We start from the raw sequence: 379 nt of genomic DNA on the forward strand, positions 1-379 counted from the left end.
TAAGTTAGAGATACAGTATTATACATAGATGGAGTTAATGATATGAGAGCATAAAGAGAAATGTGTACTGGATTCTCATTAGCAAGTGAGAAGTGCCAAGTTAATGCTTATCTTTCCTTCCTGCAGTTTAAATATATTTATGATGTTATATTTCTGCCGTACATACTCGGTACATTATTCATACTAACGTCCTTTCTTGTGGACGCTGTGTTTATGCCCGCAGATGTAGACAGACGGGACGAGGATCTTCCACAGTAGGCCGCTTTCAGGTACCAGTTTTGATTGGCGGGCTCCATTTCTTCTGGGAGCATTGCCGAGTCTGAGTTGTATATTTTTTTTTTGTGACAAAAGGGTATGTCGGGGGCCCTGTCCCGACTTG

The sequence above is a fragment of the Lycium barbarum genome, chromosome 2, assembly GCF_019175385.1.
Source record: "Lycium barbarum isolate Lr01 chromosome 2, ASM1917538v2, whole genome shotgun sequence".
In the NCBI taxonomy this organism is placed as follows: Eukaryota; Viridiplantae; Streptophyta; class Magnoliopsida; order Solanales; family Solanaceae; genus Lycium; species Lycium barbarum.